General features: G+C 43.5%; 1 protein-coding gene across 6 annotated transcripts in view; it reads left to right on the top strand.

Annotated features, from left to right (window-relative positions):
- Positions 1–20706, top strand: part of SORCS2 (sortilin related VPS10 domain containing receptor 2) — a 983379-nt gene that overhangs the window by 521190 nt on the left and 441483 nt on the right. The gene's annotated exons all lie outside the window — the stretch shown is intronic.

Below are 20706 nucleotides of genomic sequence, written 5' to 3'. Positions count from 1 at the left end.
TATTTCCTAGGTCTGCCTTTTTGTGATCTTGGGATGGTCACTTTTTCCTTCTGTGAAGATACCAATAATTTTCTGCCTCTTCCCACACACCTTTTATCTGTGTTTTAACTGTGGTCTCTTCACACCAGAGTCTGTCTCTTCTCATGTATATAATGCCTAACAAAATGCACTCTAGGCATGATCATACTAAGGATTAATAAATAGTAGTGATTAAAGTTAGTTACAGAGCTCCTCAGGAAATGATCTTTTGTGTTTCTTGGTGAGATATGAAATGTTAAAAACACTAATATTGTTTTTGGCATGGTGCATGGGAAAAGGCCTGTTGACAAGTGACAGATTATTGTGAAAGCAAGGGAGCTCTATATATCTTCATTTTCATTTATGCATTGCTATTGAAGTTGGTGAAGTTGCACGACTGCCAAGTGATGGCCCATTTTGTCCATAGTTGGGTTACTTGAGCTTGTGTGGTGTGGGCATATGAACTGGGCCATGGGTACGGGCATGGGTATGGACAGCTGGGCCATGGGTACGAGCATATGAACAGTTAGCTGTGCAATGATAGGGGCGGGGAGGAACGGCGTTACTGAATTTCAGCTCTTCTACAGTAACTACCCCGGCATGTGGAAGCCAAACCCTGGCAGGAGAGGTAAGACTGGTAAGAAGCTGTGAGTTAGCTTTCATCTACCAAAGAGTACAAGTATGAATACAGGCAGTTACTTTTGCCCTGTTATCTTCTTTCTGTGTACATACCCTCCGTGAAAGACAGTGATATAAATGGGTGGTTCAGAAACACTGCTTTTTCCCCACACCGTGTTGTTTTGGTATTCTGCAGCTCTGCAACACTGACTCTGACATACACCTATGCCAATGTTTGATATTTCTGCCACCCTCCTTTTGTGTCTTATAATTGACTGCCACACTCAGTGGACGTTACATGCTTTTAATTAGTTCAAGATCTGATGTTTTACTTAGTGCTCTGGGAAGTCATGAAAATAGTAGGAAGAATGGGGGTGGACATGTGAAGAGACTAATTATACCAATCAATATGCCTCTCAGGGTTTTTGCAACAGAACTGACTGAGCAAAGCAGCCATCATTTTCCATTTTGACAAGCATCTGGGTAGCTATAAAGATGTCGTAGGTATTTTTGGAAAGTTCTATAATACATATATGTGGAAAATGCCTCTTGCCAATTGAATGAATGCTGTTGAAGTTCAACCTCTGATTAAATGAATTATTAAGCAAGTTTTTGGTATAAATGTTTATTTCCTTGTTGTATGTAGTCAACAAAAAATCAGAAGTAATGAGATTTTGTGTCAAAAAAGAGGATTGTGCCAAGTTCCACAGCTAATACCACTTCCTCTCACCAAAAACATTCAAAGAAGTTACTAATGCAGCAGCATTTTCACAGTCACCTTTTGTAAATCCCTCTGGAGTATCAAGTATAGTTCACTGAAATAACTGTATAGAATTACAAAGCTGCTGAGGCACTGGTCAAAGTATGTTCTAAGAGCCTGAGAGTCTACAAGCCTCTCTGGTCTTTATTCACTATTTAGATGTTGCATGGCTTCCCATTATGCCAGCTTCTGATCTCTGTTTCCCCAGCGAAAATCAAAGGCATTGCTCAGGGAAAGATAATCTTTGGTTTGCCCTGTGTAACAGTGAGCAAAAAGTGCTGTTATTATGCATCTATTAAGTAATGAAATGCATGTATATAGCATTAGTACTAAAATTTGACCATATACTTTACTTTCAAAACATAAATGAATCAGGCTTCTTTGAATTTGAAACTGCTGTTGGTCCTTTGTGGGGATGTGACAGCTGGATCCTTCTTGGTATCAAAGAATCAAGTCTCTGAAAAGGCTTGCGGTATTATTTAAACCCAAGAAAATTCCATTACTCAGTATAGTGACTTCACTGTACTGTATAGTGCATGTATACCTGTGCAAGGGAAAAGCATATCCTGGACTCTGATGTTAAATGCTGGTCCTAAAATATCTGATTCCTCCTGGTTACCCCCACTGTCTTCTGCCTCCAGAAATGACTAGCTTGCTCAACTGATCTTTTTCTATTTCTAGGATGTTTAAGAAATGTGTTTAAAAGTGGTTGTGATTTAGAAAGGAAGGGAGCAAAATGGATTTTAATTTCCAAAATAATTTCCCTGTCTGTTTTAGTAGGATTCTTTAAAAACAAGCCTGTGTAGTGTCTTAGGATCATGCATCAAAATTAACGAGTAACATGTGCCCGTTAAGACCAGTATCTAATGTATAAGATGCATATATTATTTGGGAAGTGGTATGAAAAATATGGTTGCAATTTAGCCTAAAAAAATAACAGTTTTCATAACATTTAAATAAACTGCATTACAGTATTGTGTGTACCCTACACAAAACTGGCTGTTTGTCATGCAAAGCCAGTTTTGGTTTCTTTAGTTTTTATTGAATTTACATGGGGATACATTTAAATTAAAAGCAAAACTCTGACATGTGATCCCAAAGGAACAGACCTGCAAACAAAAATGTTCACCCCAGAATCCTAGACTTCTTAAAGATACCTTAGACAAGCATTCCCTTTGTGAGTGATATCATGTACAGTAATTGTGTTGCTTTCTCACAGAACATGGCTTTGCTAAGAATTACTAGGTGCATCTACACATTCATTAATGTGCTTTAGCTACTGTGAATTCAATTTGGTACATCTGGGCACTTTTACATGTGCTCTGAGAGTGGGAGAGGGGGTGGCGCTTTAATTAGAGCAGCTCCAAGAGCCGCTCTAATTAAAGTGCTACTGTGCCTCCTGTATCAGCAACAAGCTTTAGCTCATTCAACAAGCTTTAGTTAGATTTCATAGATTTCATAGACATTTGGGCTGGAAGGGACTCTGAAGGATCATTGAGTCCAGCTCCCTGCACCAGGGGCAGGAAGTCAGGAGGGATCATAGGATCCCAGCAAGATAAACATCCAAATGTCTCTTGAAGGCATTCAGAGTGGGTGCTTGAACCACCTCTGGTGGCAGTCTATTCCAAACTTTGGGGGCTCGGAAAGTAAAGTAGTTCTTCCTTATGTTCAGCCTGAATCGGTCGTGGCGGAGTTTATGACTGTTAAATCTTATCATCCCTTGGGGCACTCTGGTGAACAGACATTCCCCCAGATCCTGGTGACCCCAGATAAACTTATAGGTGGCCACTAGATCATCCCTAAGCCTGTACTTTTCCAGGCTGAAGACTCCAACGGCTCTCAGCCTCTCTTAAGGTCTGTTTTCCTAACCTCTGATCATGCACGTTGCTCTCCTCTGCACTCTCTCAAGCTTCTCCACATCCTTTTTGAATTGTGGAACCCAAAACTAGACGCAGTACTCCAGCTGCGGCCTCACTGAGGCCAAGTACAATGGGAGAACAGCATCCTGGGATATGCTTGAGAAGCATCTATGGATGCAAGCCAGTGTTTTGCTCACTTTACTAACCGTAGCATCACATTGAAGGCTCATGCTCATCTTGTGGTCAATCATGACCCCCAAGTCCCTTTCATGCATAGTGCTAACCAATATCGTTCTGTTGAGTCTATAAGAATGCTGCAGATTTTTCCTCCCAAGGTGGAGAACCTTGCATTTTTTGGTGTTAAACACCATCTGGTTCTTGTCCGCCCATTTCATGAGCCTGTCAAGATCTGTCTGGATCACCCTCCTGTCCTCAAGTGTGGATGCTTTACCCCAGAGTTTGGTGTCGGCAAGCTTCTGACACAAAATGTCCACTTCATTAATGAAGATGTTGAACAATATAAGTCCAAGGACAGAGCCTTGGGGGACCATGGTCACAGGGCACCATGATGATTGGCTCGCATCAACCACCACCCTCTGGGTCCTACTGTGGAGCCAATTCCCTGGCCAGTGGATCGTGGTGTGGTCGAGGCCATAGTTGGCCAGTTTTGCTAAGAGGTGATCATGGGATACCAGATCAAAGGCTTTTTTGAAGTCAAGATATATGACATCAATCTCTTTCCCCTTGTCTGGGTGATAGGTCACCTGGTCATAAAAGGAAATCAGATTGGTCAAGCAAGACCTACCCACAACAAACCCATGCTGGGTATCCCTCAGGATAGTGCTGTCAGCTAGTCTGTTAAGAATGGCCTCTTTGATACTCTTTTCCAAGACCTTCCCCAGGATAGAGGTCAGTTTGCCAGATCTACTTTCCTTCCTTTCTTGAATATAGACACCACATTGGCCTTCTTCCAGTCTTTGGGCACTTCACTAGAGCGCCAGGAGTTGTTAAAGATCCGTGCCAGGGTCTGAGCTACAATGCTTGCCAGCTCCTTGAGTACCCTTGGATGTAAACCGTCAGGGTCGGCTGACTTGAAGGTATCCAGCCTGTCAAGGTGTTCCTTTACAAGGTCAGCTTTGATGGAAGGTAAGGAATCTCCCTCACTTTGGGCTCCCTGACCCACAGTGGACAGGGGCATCCCATGGAACTGGTGAAAAACTAAAGCAAAGTACCCATTAAGCAAGTTTGCTTTTTCATGGGCATCGGTTGTCAGTTGTCCCATCTGGTTTAGCAGAGGTCCAACATTGCTCTTGCTTTTCCTCTGGCTCCCCACATATCTAAAAAGGACTTTTTATTGTCCTTGATATTTGTAGCTAGCTGGAGTTCCATCTTGGCTTTCCTTATTCGCTCTCTGCAGGTCCGGACCAGAGCAGAGTATTCCTTCTTGGTGGTGGTTCCAGTCCTCCATCCTTTGTAGGTCTTCCTTTTAAGATGCAGGAGGTCTGCTTGTTCCCTGGAGAGCCAAGGGGGCTGTTGTGCCCTTTTGCTGCCTTTCCTCTGAGATGGGATGGACTTTGCTTGCACATCCTGGATTGCTCCCTTGAGGAGCAACCACTCATCTTCAACTCCCCTCTCCTTTGGGTTGTGGCCCTTTAGGGCCTCCTTAGCTCGTCAGAGTCAGCTTTGAGGACTTCTGTATTACTGACTGACTTGCCAGCTTCACAGCAGATGGTGAAGGTGATCAGCTCATGGTCACTGTCACCCAGCTTCCCTTCGATTGATAGGTGGCTGATTGGGTCATCCCCGGTTGCCAGTACCTGGTCGAGCAGTGCTTTACCTTTCATTGGCCCGTAGACTTCTTGTGTCAGATAGTGGTCATGCATGCATGAGAGGAAGCTGTGCCGTGGAGTTGAAGCACTTCCGCTGCTATTTTTAAGTGCAGGGATACTGATACCCGAGATGCAGTAAGCTGCTGGAACATAGCAATTGCCATGCTCCAGCAGACTCAATAAATGGAGCCTGTTTCAATGCACTGGAATTCCAGAGCGTTGAAGCAGCCTCTGTACCTGTGATGTGAGATACTAAATAAATGCGCATTAGGCTGCCCTAATGCACAGTAGTAAAAGAGCATGCTGACGCTTAATGTGCAGTAGCCTATTTTTACTACGCATTAGCATATTAGCATGTTTTTTGATGTTATACTTTAATACACAGTAAAATAAGCTGTGCATTAAAGCATGCCCAAATTCACTCAAGTCAAATTTGGGTAATTTCTGAATGGTACTTCTTGGAGGAGCACAGAAATATATGTAATAATTTTTGCTGATAGAGTGAGAATTCTCAGCTTTAACTGGAAATGTGGTCAATTTTTTTTCTTCCCCATCTCCCTTAATGCCAGCCATTATCTTCTGATTGAGGTTTTCAGATCTCTGGATGCGTTGTCTTATCTTGAATGTAGTGAGCTAATCTTGTTCTGCGGGGGTTGTTTTCACTTCCATTTAAAATTACATGGCAACAATTTATGGTGGACTGAGCTTCCGTAAAGAGCAGTTAGTTGTCATCCGGAGAACAAATGTATTAGTGTGTCAACCCAGCACATAGCAGCCTTGATATCCTATAAAGCACACTGTCAGCTGTGAATACTCTTGCTGAGATTGTTTTATAAACAGGCTCCAGGATAACGGGTTTTTAAAGTCTTGGCTGTACCAAATATTTTATTGGGTCTGTTATATTTTTAGAACACTCATTATCATAGTGTGGAGTATGGATCCATGTGAATGTGTTAATTGCCATAAAATAGCCTGGTTCCTAAACTTGTTGCTATGAAATGCAATGTTCTCAGTTTTGAAACTCCTACATAAATACATGTATTTGTGTTTGGATACTGTTTCCTAGCAAACTGAGAGGCAGTGTAAAATGGGCTGCTTTTGCCATAGATGGCCTTTGTAATCTGTCTGCATAATTTATAGGAACACTTCACTGCACCTTCTGCTGCTAATGGTCTAACTGAGTCCTATAGAATAAGTTGGTTCTGCCTTCTAATTTTAAGGACTGTAGAGGTGGCACTGATTGTCTCTTTTCTGGTCCCACTTGGATTTATGTCTGGCCAAGGTTTTGGAAGAGCTGCTATAAAAGCAAAAACATCTGCTGAGGTTTTATGTGCTGTTTGCTTGCCAAATTGAACAGACGGCCAATCTAAAGTTGATCAGCTCTGCCCTCACCAGGTGTCACTACAGTTACAGGAGAATGACTACTGAGAATTAAAGGAATTTAGGAATAATTTGATTGCAAAATATTCCAAACAAAATATATGAAAAAAGCTCCAGCAATTGGAGAAAGGTATTAGATTATGACTAGGGTCATTAGAAAGCAATGGAATTGAATTCTGCTGTTGCACTTTCTACGATAGACCTTCACAAACATGCTTCATCTCAGAAAGCCTCATATTAGTAGTATTATCTACCAGCACAATTTATGAATTATAAATTCAGGTGACTTAGATTCATTGTGCTTTTAAAGTATATTTAGAAAAGCTGATCCTGGTTTAAACAAAAAAAGCTCTCTGAATATTTTAATAGCCTTCAGTATGAGATGACAGCTTGGCTCCTGGGCAACCATTTCTGAGGCAGGTGGGGTTATACAACACTGCTCATTATTTCTTGTTGGAGGTGGGAAATACATGGTGATTCAGAATGATGGTTTAGGGTGTTTCAGTAAAGTTTTACTACTGTGTCAGTTGCAATAGCTTAAATGTGAAATTATATTTCCTCTAGCATTAGGAACATAGGCATTTCCACACTGGGTCAGACCTGAACTCCATCCAGGCAGTATTTTTTTTTCCACAGCAATGGCCAGTGGTTTCAGAAGAAGGTGCAGTAAACCCTACTGAAGGCATATGGCAAGCAATCTGCAAGGCCTTAACCTGCAGCTCTCTAATAGTTGGGAATAGCTGCCAGTGAATAGGGGCAGCAAACAGGGCAAGCAGTTTTCAGGTAGTTCGCTGGGAGCAAGAGGAGGAAGAAGAAGGGGGAGACAAGCCAGGCACCAGATCCTGTCTAGGGAAGATAACTGATCCAGAACTGCCTGTGCCTTTGCCTTGCTGAGTGTTTGTTTGGTGGGCTGTGTGTATTTGGGATGTATGCTGTAAGAAGCTGGGAATGTTGCTAGCTGAGTGATTGCTGCCTGTGCCTGGAAGAAGCCGTGACAAGGGGGCAGAGGTGGTCCAGGTCCAGCATGGTATAAAAAGAGACTCCCCAAGTGACCAGGGAGCCAGAAAAGAGGGGCAGCACACAGGGCAAGCAGTTTGCAGGTCCGTTTGCTGCTCTGCCCCCACTTTGAGAGGAGACCCTTTCAGCTTGGTGTGAGGAAGCAGGGAAAAGGAACCCTTTGGGCCAAAGAACAGTAAACAGGCCAGCTTTTAGGCAAGTTTCTTAGGGAAGGTGTGCTTGGAAAAAGGGCAGTAAGAGAGAAGCAGACTAAGAGACCCAGGAAAGTGAAAGGAGGATGTTGCAATGCTAGAGCAGCTGGCCCTGCCTCTGCTTGCACCTATGAGGTTTCTGTCCAGGCAGGACCACTCACCACTGGGGCTTCCACCCAGGTCCAGGTTTGGTGCTGTGGGGACTGCGGCTTGCAGGTTCCTTCCGGTAATGGCCAGGTGTGGGTGCTGCCTCCTGGTGGTGTCTCTCAGGGAACAGGCAAGAGAGGAGGAGGCCGTTTCAAGAAGGATTGCTAGGAAGAGACAGGATCCACCTAATGAAGACAGGGAAGAGCATCTTCATAGACAGGCTCAGTAACCTAGTGAAGAGGTCTTTAAACTAGGTTTGCTGGGGAATGGAGACCAAAGCCCTGAGGTAAGTGGGGAAGTGGGTGATCTGGAGGAAGAGCAAGCAGGAGCGGGTAGCAGGGAAGGTATTCTCATTCTTCCTGAGAAATCAGAGCAATCAACTAGTTACCTCAGGTGCCTGTACACGAATGCACAGCGCCTGGGAAACAAGGAGGAAGAACTGGAAGTCCTTGCACAGTCACAGAAGTGTGCCATGATTGGAATAATGGAGGTTTGGTGGGAGCTTGCAAAACTGAAGCACTGTCATGAATGGGTATAAACTGTTCAGGAAGGAGAGAAGAGGAGGAGGAGTCGCATGTTAAGTAAAAGAGCCGTATTTTTGCTCAGAGCTCCCGTGTGAAACTGGAGATAGGCCTGTCAAAACTCTCTGGGTTAGGGTCAGAGGAGAGAGCAACAAGGGTGATGTTGTAGTGGGTGTCTGCTGTAGACCACCAGACTAGGAGGTAGTGGTGGATGAGTTTCCCACTCACAGGCCCTGGTTCTCATGGGGACTTCAATCATCCTGCCATCTGCTGGGAGGGCAATAGAGCAGTGTGCAGGCAATCCAGGAAGTTTTGGAGAGTGTCGGGAATAACTTTCTGGTGCAAGTTGTGGAGCAGCCAACTAGGGGCCATGCTCTTCTTGATCTGCTGCTCACAAATAGGGAAGAATTGGTGGGGAATGTACTAGTAGATGGCACCTTGGGCAGCAGCGACCATGAGAAGATTGAGTTCAGGATCCTGAGGAAAGGAAGGATGGAGAGCCACACCATAAGGATCCCAGACTTCAGAAAAGCAGACTTCGACTCACTTAGGGAACTCATGGGTAGGATCCCTTGGGAAGCCAGTCTGAGGGGAAGAGGAGTCCAGGAGAGCTGACTGTAATTTAAAGAAACCTTACTGAGAGTGCTGGAACAACCCATCCTGAAGTGCAGAAAGACTAGCAAGTATGGTAGAAGACCAGCTTGGCTGAGCAGGGAATTCTTTACTAAACTAAATCACAAAAAGGAAGCCTGTAAGAAATGGAAACTTGGACAAACAACTAGGGAGGAGTATAAGAGTATTGCCCAGGCATGAAAGGATGAAGTCAGGAAGGTCAAAGTGCAATTGGAGTTGCAGCTAGCAAGGGACGTGAAGGGTAACAAGAAGGGTTTTTATAAATATGTCAGTAACAAGAAGAAGATCAGGGAAAGCGTGGGTCCCTTACTGAATGGGGGAGGCAACTTAGTGACCGAGGATGCAGAAAAGGCTGAAATACTCGATGCCTTTTTCACCTCATTCTTCATGGGCAAGGTCAGCTCCCAAACTACTGCACCTGGCACCACAGTTTGGTGGGGAAGTGAGCAGCCAACAGTGGTGAAAGAACAGGTTAGGGACTATTTAGAAAAGCTGGACATATTCAAGTCCATGGGGCCAAAGGGGATGCACCTGAGTGTGCTGAGGATTTTGGCTAATGTGATTACAGAGCTGCTGGCCATCATCTCTGAAGATTCATGGCAATCGGGAGAGGTCACAGATAATTGGAAAAGGGCAAGCATAGTGCCCATATTTAAGAAATGGGAAAAAGGAGGATCAAGGGAACTACAGACCAGTCAGTCTCACCTCAGTCCCTGGAAAAATCATGGAGCAGATCCTCAAAGAATCCATCTTGAAGCACTTGGAGGAGACGAAGGTGGTTAGGAACAGTCAGCAGGGATTCACCAAGGGTAAGTCATGCCTGACCAACCTCATCACCTTCTATGGTGAAATGATTGGCTCTGTGGATGCAGGGAGACCAGCGAGTGTCGTATACCTTGATTTTAGCAAGGCTTTTGATACAGTCTCCCAGAACATTCTCACAGGCAAGCTAAGGAAGTACGGACTGAATGAATGGACTGTAAGATGGATAGAAAACTGGCTGGAGCATTGGGCTCAGAGGGTGGTAATCATTGGTTCCATGTCTAGTTGGCAGCTGTTATCAAGTGGATTGTCCCAGTCATTAGTCCTGAGTCTAGTTTTGATAAATATTTTCATCAACAGCCTGGAAGATGGCATAAAGTGCACCCTCAGTAAGTCTGCAGATGACACCAAGCTGTGGGGAGGGGGAAGTAGTAGATATGCTGGAGGGTAGGGTTAGGATTCAGAGTGACCTAGATAAATTGGAGGATTGGATCTAAAGAAATCTCATGAGGTTCAACAAGGACAAGTGCAAAGTCCTGCACTTAGGACAGAACAATCCCATATACCTGTACAGGCTGGGGGCTGACTGGCTGGGCAGCAGCTCTGCGGAAAAGGACCTGGGGGTTTCAGTGGTTGTCTGCTGTAGACCACCAGACTAGGAGGTAGTGGTAGATGAGTTTCCCACTCACAAACAGAAGATAATCCATGTATATGCACATATACCCATTATTTATTACAAGATCATCAACTCTTTCTTCCAAATCTGAGCATTCTCATTCAAACAAGAAATATTTAATAATTTGAAGAAGGCTCTTTTGGTTTGTTCAGAGAAGCTGACTTTACAGGATGCCTCACTGAAAAAGCCCAAGATGCATTTTTTCCTCCAGTGCTTCTATGTATCTTCTCGGGTCTAGATAAGTGTTAACAGAAGGAAAGAACTTGGTCTAGTAACATTTCAACCAGGCATAAAAAAAACCATGGGAAAAAAACTAGAATTTTCTGCATTGCGCCACTGTAAATGTTTCATGTACACTACAAGAAAAACAGAATGTTTTTAAAATAAGAACATTAGCATATTGGATAGGAAGTACTCTTCTGTTAATTACTTATTTTCATCTCAGCAGTCACAAAAGCACAACAGTACTTAGAATGATATAAGAATTATTTCAGTCTTGGCAAACCAGTCAGTAAGAGAAATGCTGAAAACTTGGGTTTTGTTGTTATTGTTTCTTTAAATCTTGAGCATATACCACTTGCCTCAAAACTGATGGGAGAAGTTTAGGGTCTTGTGGAAGGCTTATAACAAGGCTCCATTTTAAGTGTTCATTTTATTTTAGGTAGCAAGCAACTATTTGTGTGAAGCCACTCCTGGTTTTTGTTTTTGTTTTTTCTAACTAAATGTCTCCAGAAATAAAAGTGTGACCTTGGGATGCAAAATCTGTATATTAAAAATGTTATTCATAGCAGTTAACTCCCACACTTTGACACAGTTAACATTTTTTATGGCACCAAGGAAAACAAATTAATATTTATCATTTTCTACAGCACTGGATGCATTATCAACAGTGGTATTGTATTTATACTTTTAATGTGCCTGGGCTGTGTCTCAGTCACAAACCCCTCAAACCCTCTATTATAAACTCTATTCCTTGGTGTGACTGACTTGATGAGATACTAGATTCTCCACTACTGAAATGATAATTTCACTCCGACTGCACTGTTTCTCAGAATAAATGCTTATACCATAAGGATTTCAGTATTTGCTGGTGTGGCCGTTATCAGTAGTTACAATCTAGAGTTAATGAAAAAAACAAGAAAATTTCAGTTACATGATGCGTGTCCCAGCTGAGGGAAGGATTTGTTTCTGCCTCCTTACTCACCGTGTTATTAGCAGTAGCGTGGAATTTGCTTCCAAAAATTCTTGCATCAGTGTTAGTGTCTGACAGCCTTCCAGTATGTGCCTTTCAATATGTGCTGCCTAACAAGTTCTATATATTGATCAAACTACCCAGGCAAGCCATTTATTTCCAAACAGAAGCCCTGCTTAACGTATCAGCTCCTGAGTGAAATAATACTCATAGTGCCTAGGTCTTACATGGCAGTTTTCGTCTTATAGTTTCAAAATCCCTTACAAAGGAAGAGCAGTATCGTTTTTCCTAATTTTAGAGGTGGAGAGATTGAGACAAAGGACTGAATTAAGTGACTTGTCCAAAGTCATCCAGCAGCCAACTAGGCACTTAAGCCAGGTCTCTAGACTCCCACTTCAGTTCTCTGTGCACGAGATATAGAATGTTTTTTTTCTCAGTGAAGCTAGTCAAAAACAAATGATTTCCTGAGTTTTACAAAAGCCTTGGTTCCAGTAAGATCCATAGGATGTTCAAACCAGCAAGAATTCAGAACTTGAATGGCCATCTTGTAATGGTTCTTGGTTTTCTATAGGAATGTTTTTTATTGATGTTTTCCTTGAAAAAGAAATTATTCATATGCTATTAAAATGCCTCCAGGTATTTGTATTGGTTCTTTGCCACAGTCCCCTACAGTGAGAGACACAGGCCAAATCTGCATGTATACATAGTCAACATCTAACTAACAAGCCTTAGCAAATTGCATTGACCTCATTGTACAATAAAATGGGGGCAAAAGGGAATCTCTGAGTAATTTCCAACATCTCTGGGTGGGTATTTTTAGAATGTGCTGCACATGTGCAGTGAGTAACTGATGAATAACCAGTTAAATTATCAGTCTTACTCTTCTTTGGTAACAGTTTTCTTAAATCACTGGTAAAATATTCAGTCATGTAAATTCTAAATACATTGTATTTGGGAGTCCAGCCATTGAAGTCTTGAAACTACCAGTACTAAACAATGGGCATGTCTACACGTGCAATTAATGTGCATGGATTTGCTGTGCAGTAAATTAATGCTTAGTAAACTACTCCTGGGTGTGCATTGACACGTACTCAGATCAGGAGCAAATTGCACCTGATGGGAGCAGTTTAGTCCAGAGCTGCCCTTCCCTGCTCTGCCCCCTTGCAGCAGCCAGGGGGAGCTCTAGGCTCTGGCCTCAGCTAACCTGGTGCCAGCCCTGGACTGGCAGGGGGATCTAAGGGCTTAGTCCCGACCTTAGCCTAAAAACAGTGCATTAGCCTAATTTACTGCACCGTAGCTGCTGCACATGGTTAAATGATGCCACCTGGCTGTGCAGTAGATTAGTCTACTATGCAGTAAAGCATCTTGTGTAGACAAACCCACAGAGAATACATGACTTGCTCAGTGTGGAAAATCTGTGGCAGAACAAGGACTTAAACACTAGTCTTGTAAGTCTTAGGGCTATTGTTATGGAATCATCCTTTTTCTCTTACATTTTAGGAACATAGGACTAGAAAGGGCCTCTCAGTCACTAGGTCTAGTCCCCTACAGTCAACCATATTGTTTAACTCGGCTTATAGTTTTCAAGTTTTATCTGAAACCAGTTAGGTATTTTGCCCCACTGCTCCAAAGGGATGGCTGTTCCAGATCCCGATCATCTCAGTGTTAGAAACCAATTCCATGGTAAACTTTATTCATGACAAGTTAGATCCATTTGTTCTGCCGAGTTAGTGTTGCTCCCTGTTGATGATATCTAAGAAGGAGTAGACTCCGGGTCCTCTGATTGCCCTATTAATCGGAGAATGTGAGGAATCGCTGGCTGTGTATACCTGAGATGCTGACTGCACAGTTGTTACTGAGCATACAAGTACTAAATAACTACACAGTAACACGAGTTACTGCACAGTAGTGCTGACAAATACCTTTTTTGTAATTCTGCTGCGCTGTAGCCTAATACTACTGTGCAGTAGTGTTGCCAGAGCTGACCCTAGGGGTGTCCAGGGCCTGGGGTATATCAACCTTTGCGGAGCCTGTGTGCAGGGTCAGGGGTGGCAAGCAGCTGGAGCGCAGAGCCAGGGGTGGGGTGGTGAGTGGCTGAAGCACAAGAGCTGGTGGTGTGCAGTGGCCACATGGAGTGGTGGCACCCTCGGCACGTGCCATGGGGCCCGGGGCAGTTGCCCTGATTCACCCCCCTCCGCCCACCCAAAGGGTTGACACTGAGTGTCACTCCATGGTTTTTGCCACATGTTACTATACGGTAGTATTGGGCTACCACACAGTCAGCAGTTTCCACTGAAACTGCAATTCTTACCAAGTCCTTTGAATTTAATTTAGCAATTGGATATGATGAACACGAGGCTGCTTTCATGTTTTATGAACTTATGAATGTATGTATACCATATGCGCACCTGGTCTTGAAATGTTTACTGGAGGAATATATAAGGAAAACAAACAAGAAAAATGGCTTAGGATGCTTAGGATAAACCCTCCTGAAGTAATTGTGCAAGGGTTGTGAAGAGACAATAGCTAGGTTATTAGCTGTGAAAGTCCTGCCTCCTGCTTCCAGGCAAATTACAGAACTCCCTTTTGACAAGCCAGGCTCAAAGCCAAGGAATGGACAAGAACAAAGGAACTCTGGCTGGGTGAAAATGAGCCTTTCCGAAGGGAGGCTTTTGGGCCATCTAGTCTGAGGCATATATCCACTGGGATGTCTAAAAAAGACAGGCCTGTCTAAGCTACATGAGGTGGTAGAACTTTTTAGGCTACACAGATGTGTACAGGATAGTATTTTAAAATACATTTTGCCTGCTGTGGAAATTAAATAACACTTTGTTTTAACTTAGCTGTTGGGTCGTTATATCCACCACTGATCAGTCTCACAAAGAGAGGTGCTGCATGTGCTCAGTTGTACCACCATGAATAAGCCTGGCAGGTTCTCATTTAAAAAATGGGAGAATTGTGGCCTCCTATTCCAGGAGGGATAAAAGCTGGATGTCTGACATTTTGAGAACCGTGCATTTTGAGGTCAGAAAGGGGACAGAGGTGCAATTTGCCCTGTAACTAAGTCAATAGGAAGGGTGTCAGATAAATTGTTCAGTGGCCAGGATAGGGGTAGGGAAGAGAGAATAAGATTATTTGAGAGCTGTCAAACATATGTTTTCTATCAGGAGTGATTTTTTTTTTTTTTATGAGAAGGGGTGTAGTCAACAAGACACCTCATTCACAGAACTGAATGCAAGACCTGCAAGAATCTCCAGCTATACTATTGTAATACACATCTGAATTTAATCATGTGAAGCTCAGCTATGGTTTAGAATTGTCTTAACCTGTTGCTAGGAAGGCGGCATGGAAAAAGCACAATTTCGTCTTTGCTTTTCAGAGGCTTTCTCTTTCAGATTGCTAAATAATTGTTGGCTTCCTTTGAAACCTCTTCATTGTAATTTTTTGGAGATTCCACTGAAACCTGCCATGTGACAAGACCTCTTAGCCAGAGGGCCTTCTTTGGTGGGAACAATGCTATGGCTAACCTTCAAAGAGAAAAAGTCATGTTTTTTAACAGCTCTCTTTTCCCTTTCACAATGTGCTTCCTCAATCCATTGAAAATACATGAAAAGGAAAGTAAATTTTCATTACTAAGATTTTAGTAATTAATTGGAGGCTGGAAGATTTTCTGCAGTTTTATTACTGAAGTTTTTATTAACTCTTAATACCAGCAGTTTGCCTTTTAAATTGTAAAAATAACTGAGAAACTAAATATGTGGGTAATGTTGAGTCATAAATATGAAATGCCAGTGTAAAGCATGCATATAACTGTACTAATGTCTATAGTCACTTAGGCTATCTGGCTTCTAAGTAGTTTGGTATACACTGGGTGTGTCTACATGAGATGCTTGTTGCACAGTAGCAGGCAAATAGCACATCACAGCACGGACAGTGCTAATATGGTACTTCGCAGTATTTTTAGGCTACTGCACAGTAGCATCACCTAAAAGATGTTCGCCAGTGCTACTGGGCAGTAACTCCAGTTACTGTGCATTTATTTAGTCCTTGCTTATACAAGGACTAAATAAATGGGCAGCGATGACTATGCAGTAGTGTCTCAGGTAGCTGTACCCACTGTCTGTTCTTCTACTTTGGGATTCTGTATAAGATGGGCTTCAGCCCAAAGTTGAGATTTTATTTCAAGTTTTATTAGACCCATTTTTAAATTTAGCACAAAACAAGAAAAAGAGTTAATTATTAAGACTTCTCTAAACGGTAGAGTTGTTTAGCTCTGTGCTTTGGGTAGACCTTGTAGAAGCTATTCTTAGTGTTCCTTGATCTCCCATCCCTATACTTGTAATGAGTAAAAAATATACTGTGCTGTGCTTGCTATAATACTATTGTTTGTTTTTGATGAGTGTTATTTCAACATGGTGTTACTACAGTGATAGGTGATTTTTCTTTAACAAAACCTGTTAGGAAGAATGGCACATTTTTCAGCAGACCATACACTTTCAAAGCAGCCATTCCTAAACACTCTCAGAAAGAGGCACCTGACTGTCAGAAAGAGGCACTTGTTTGTGCTGTTATTTGTACATCAGTAATCATGCCATTCTGTGGATCTAGTTCCTTTATCTTTGTGTCTGTGTCTTTAAATTAAACATGACGGGAATGCAGAAATAACATATCAAAAACAGCTTTTGATTCTTTAAACCTATTTTCTTAAGTTGTGCTCTGCTAAAAACCATGAGTGTGTACATGCATTGCATAGCCTTTAGAATAGCTGCATTGGCAGTGCTGACACGACTTGTGCAGAGCTTGCTGCTTATACTGAGAGTAAAGATACTGGCACAAGCTCAGTAATAGCAAAACAACATCTAATTACTACTGGATGAATGGACAGTTCTTCTTCCATCCTTCTCTAGGCAGGAAGTGCACACTTCTCCATGTCTTCTCATTTTACTGCCAAGATAGATCCTTTCCATGCCACACACAAATGTCCACTGTTGTTATGGTGCTATAGGAAATTCTGTCTGAACTATACAACTGTGTTCTACTAAGGGCGTTTCCCATGCTTCTGGGCTTTGCTGGTTGCCCCCTCCTCCCCTTTTTGCTACATGTGTCAGGGACCTTTTAAGCCTTCCTCATATAAACCGATATAAACTACAACAAAAGAGTAAACCCACTGGCTATAATGCAAACTATCCCCACACTGGGTCCAAACATAAATGCCGGCTTACTCGCTGTATGACAAAACTTCCACCTACCTTGGCTTGTATTCCCCCCAAAGCAGAGCTCTGCCCTATTGTCCTATTGCTGGGGAGCTAACTCTGCAATAGATACTCACTGCATCTGAGCCCCTGCCTATACCTTCAAGTAACAGAAGGCACTGGCTCCCTGTTACATAAATATATGTATCTAGTTTAAGTAGTCTGTGGGTGCGCCTACACATGCATTTGATCCGAGATAATTTACCTGCAAGTAAACATTCCTAGGCAAGTGTCTACACATGCAGGGACTTGGGATCAGATTTGCTGCTCTTAGCACCACACTGCTGCCACTTCCTGCAGCCCTGCAGTGGGTACTGCCATCTCCCAGACCCATGTGGAAGCCTGCTGCTGGGTAGTGGGTGCCTACCAGAGGGCAGGCAGAACTAGGGTCAGAGGCCAGACAGCATGAAGGCAACTGCTAGGGCTAGAATGGTGTCCAGCATCCAGTGGTTGTAATCCATGGCCTGCACTGCCCAGGCCAGGATTGAATTCTGCTCCCTCAGTGCCTCCATCCACTTGTGCTCCAGGGCCAGGAGGTGCACCCAGAACTACTAGTCTGCCTGCTCCTGTAGTTCCTTGTGCCAGTCCTGTGCATCCTTGCGGGTGATGTCCTCTGCCCGCCAAGCCCGTACATGCACCAGCCAGTCCTCCACTGCTATCACCAGCCAGCCCAAGAGGACGGTGTGGTCCTGCATCCACCTCTGGCAGAGCTGGTGTATGCGCAGGGTCCTGTTTATGGGTGGTGACAATCCTGAGGCCTCATCCTAGCTGCCAACTGTGGCCTCTCCCTAGTGTGCAGCTGCAGAACCTTCAGAGCCATGAGAAAGAAGATTTTAATGAAAGTTTGCAACATTTCAGAGATAAGATGCTCTGTACCAGGGGCCATGGTCTGCCTGCCTTCAGATCGGGGGTCAGGCATGCACAGATGCCCAGGGACCATGGTAAGTCAGTCAAGCAAGGCCAGGCCCAAGCTGCTACTGGCTGAGCCCCACCTCCATCTCCACTCACTCCACAGGGGCAGGTGCACTGCTAGATGCTGGCCATAGGCAGCCTGCCTCCCACACCCTATTCCCAGGTTAGGAGAGGCCAGGCTCCTCGTAGTACCTGCTGTGGCTCCAGACCCCTCTCTCTGCCCTCCTCCTGCAGGTCAGCCACTCTCCAGTGCTACTGTTCAACCCACAGTGCCCAGATCACAGATCATGGGTGTAGGGCTCCTGGATGATTAGGATGAAGAGCTGTCTGCACTCATGTCCTCCCCACAGGGGTCCTCTCCTTCAAGGTACCCTGGGGCCAGCCCCCCACTGTGGTGATGCTGCTCACCAAGCGTGCCACAGCTGTGCATTGCAGGTGGTATGCAAGGAACTTTTTTGCATGGACCAAGGGGTACCTGACCCATTACACCCAGCTGCTGTTGATTGTCATGATGCTCCAGGTGCACCTGTGTGCAGAGGACCCTGAGCTCCCAATTCTGGCCTGACAGCCCTTCATCAACATGGGTGTTGGAGCACCCACCCCATATGGACTGGTGCTGCACCACCACACTGCTCCACTGCACAAGATTACCATTCTCCTCCTGCAGCCAGTTGGGGCGCCAGATGTTGGGCATGGGTGTGAGCATGGGCATGGGCAAGGATGATGCCTGGCAGTGGTGCAGGCAGGCTGGCACAGCTAGGCTACAACCTGCCCAGGGGGTCACAGGAGTCTGAAGTACCTTTAGGCTTCCTGTTTGTGTGCCCCAGGGCTCAAAATGCCTGCATTTGCTGGTAGCAAATTTACTCGCGATTAGCAATTTTTACTGTGTGGTAAGCATGCCACGTGTAGGCATGCATGCTTACTACACAGTAAACTAGGTTACTTTACAGTTAGACATCTTGTGTAGATACTCCCTGTAGGTTGCAAATCCACCTTGCCTTCTAATTCAGTACAAACATCCTGACAAATACAGATACTGGTCTCAAACATACTGGTATTCCTTGCTTCTCTTCAAACTGAGTTGTAAAACAGAGTTTGCAGATGCAAGAACAACCTGACACAGCATCTTCTGTCAGTCAGGACCTTCTTTCTTGGGTACAATGAAGACACTGAGATGCAGGTAGAAAAATCTGCTAGAAAAAATCTACATCCATCTGTTAAACAAATCTTCTTCTCTGATGTTCTCTAAATTTTGTTCACAGCCAGCCTGTCTTGGACAATAAAGAGGTTTGACCATTTACCATTGTCTTGCTTCTGTCTGGAAATAACTCAGCTGCCAGCATCTCCTCGGCATCTCTCCCTTAAAAAATTATTCACTTCACCCAGATCTCATTCTGAGTAATGAGACTCACACTAGGCATCTTGTGATGGATATCTTTGATCTTTGAAACAGGCAACTTTCCTTGTGTTTCTCTACCAGCACGATTCTGTGCTTTTCTTGATACAATTGCAATCCTGGTTAGTCTTGTGGTATTACTCATCCAAAGGGTCATCTTTAAGGTTCAGAGAACTCTTTTATGAATTTACCTCTGAGCAAGTCAGAGGCCTGACATTTTCTTCTCTGAAGAATATAGTAGTGTGCTGCTCTAGTTCAAATTAATTGTGATTTCAGTATGCTTGCCTGATTCCAGCAGAGATTTAGACATTGCTTTCAGTTTTACCCATCACTTCAGCCAAATTATAACAGGTTTAGTTTTGTCCATCCTATTGCCTAATCCATGTATCTAGGTTTATTTATTTAGTTGCTGTGTTTTTGATTTCTACATAACTATTTGTCAGAGCCAAATAGTCATGATTGCATTTGTAATATATCTGTATATCTGTAGTATATGCAACATTACACAATAAATGGAACAAAGTTGTGCAGTTGTTGCTATAAAAATATAAACTTTCAATTTACCCACAAAATAATATAAATATGTGTATTCGGGCAGTGACTGTGATCTGTGCTTCTGTGCATACGCCCAATCAGTAAAATGTCACAGAAATATAACATCCTTTATATTATTACCTCTGACCTCATCCTACCACACATCTTGTGCCCTTTATGCCACTTTCTGCACAAGTAGCTGTGAATAAGACATGAATAAGGGACCTACCAAAATCATGGTGGAAGTGGTGTATGTACTGTGGCTCTTTTAACCTTTCTGGTTTCCTTCCCCCTTCATCCCCCCCCCCCCCCCCGATTGGTGGAGAGGCCCTACTTGCACCTTGTTCCAGATTGGTGGGGAGGTCAGAACTGCAGTTTTAAATATAGTGCCATTTTTTCCTCCCACCACTGATTGGATGAGGGACCCCAGTGGCCCTGCTGCTTGTTGCTGACAGGTAGGGAGGCAAAAACTGAAGCTTTTGCTTCCCTGCCAATCAACAGCAGAGGGGAGGGACAAATGGGGAAACATGCAAGATGAAAGGAGCTTCCACACACCCCACTTCTTCCATGAATTTGGTAGGTCCCTACATACAAGGTGTAGTCCAAGATATGTACATTTCAGATTTGATTTTACTTTCAGGTTCATTCATTAACATGGGCAAAAACTAAATTAAGATTAGAATCTTCTCCCATTGAAAACACAGCTCTGAGGTCTGTTTTTTTTTTAATGAATTAGCTGGGAGTTGTATATGCACATAATGGTCAGGACCTAGTCCTTTTACCCATTTGAGGTAAAAAAATGAGAAGGGGCCACTAGTACTGCAGTGAAAGCCTCTTGTACTGCAACATTGAGATCCAGTTTCATGACTTGCTCTAAAATTATTGGTGTAAATGTACCTCTCAGGGATGGAAGTATACTCAAGCCAAAACAGTTCCACAGTTCTTTTGGCTTTGAATCATATGATGTAGTGTCAGTACCAGTTTTAGTATTGGATAGAATTTGAAAATA

This window comes from Crocodylus siamensis, chromosome 2, assembly GCF_052110815.1.
Source record: "Crocodylus siamensis isolate JL-2025a chromosome 2, ASM5211081v1, whole genome shotgun sequence".
NCBI lineage: Eukaryota > Metazoa > Chordata > Crocodylia > Crocodylidae > Crocodylus > Crocodylus siamensis.
The sequence above is the reverse complement of the archived record's forward strand: the minus strand, read 5'-3'. Positions and strand labels throughout refer to the sequence as shown.